General features: G+C 34.0%; 1 non-coding gene across 1 annotated transcript; it reads right to left on the bottom strand.

Annotated features, from left to right (window-relative positions):
* Window positions 1–611: 611 nt before the first annotated feature.
* On the bottom strand, window positions 612–685 carry TRNAW-CCA. The gene has a single exon. It is a non-coding gene; the product is annotated as a tRNA-Trp (tRNA).

Consider the following 685-nt stretch of genomic DNA (forward strand, 5'->3'; position numbering starts at 1 on the left):
TGGTATTTTTGCCTATCCTCGTATCTTTCAAAAATTGAAACTTAGGGAATTACTTTCTAAACATATGTAGAAAAAGAACATATTTCATTTAGCCCTTTCATGCCTACTATAACTAGTTATTTCGGTTTTCTACTAGCAGCTTTGACTATAACCTTAGCTCTATTTATCGGCTTGATCGAGCAAGATACGACTTATTTGAAATTAATTAAATGAACAATTCATACAAAAATCTTTCTATGATAGTTCATATATTCTATAGTTCCTTACCGTATCAATTTCCAATTTTTGGTCATTGAGATTTAGAGTCACTACGGATTACTATTTATATTTAAGCATAGATATTACCTCCCCTTCCCCTCTCAAACAAATTGAAATTATTGAAGTTTTTCTATTTGGAATCGTCTTGGGTCTAATTCCTATTACTTTGGCTGGATTATTTGTAACTGCATATTTACAATACAAACGTGGTGATCAGTTGGAACTTTGATTAATTAACATCCCTTTTTGGATTGACTTCCTACTTCCTTTAATTCGCGGGAGGTCGAAATTAGATTGGTTTCATTTTTTCGGTTGTAATTTTCGACCTAGCGCGACTAACAAGAACACAGAATCACGCTCTGTAGGATTTGAACCTATGACATCAGGTTTTGGAGACCCACGTTCTACCGAACTGAACTAAGAGCGC

This window comes from Rosa chinensis, chromosome 6, assembly GCF_002994745.2.
Source record: "Rosa chinensis cultivar Old Blush chromosome 6, RchiOBHm-V2, whole genome shotgun sequence".
NCBI classification, from domain to species: Eukaryota; Viridiplantae; Streptophyta; class Magnoliopsida; order Rosales; family Rosaceae; genus Rosa; species Rosa chinensis.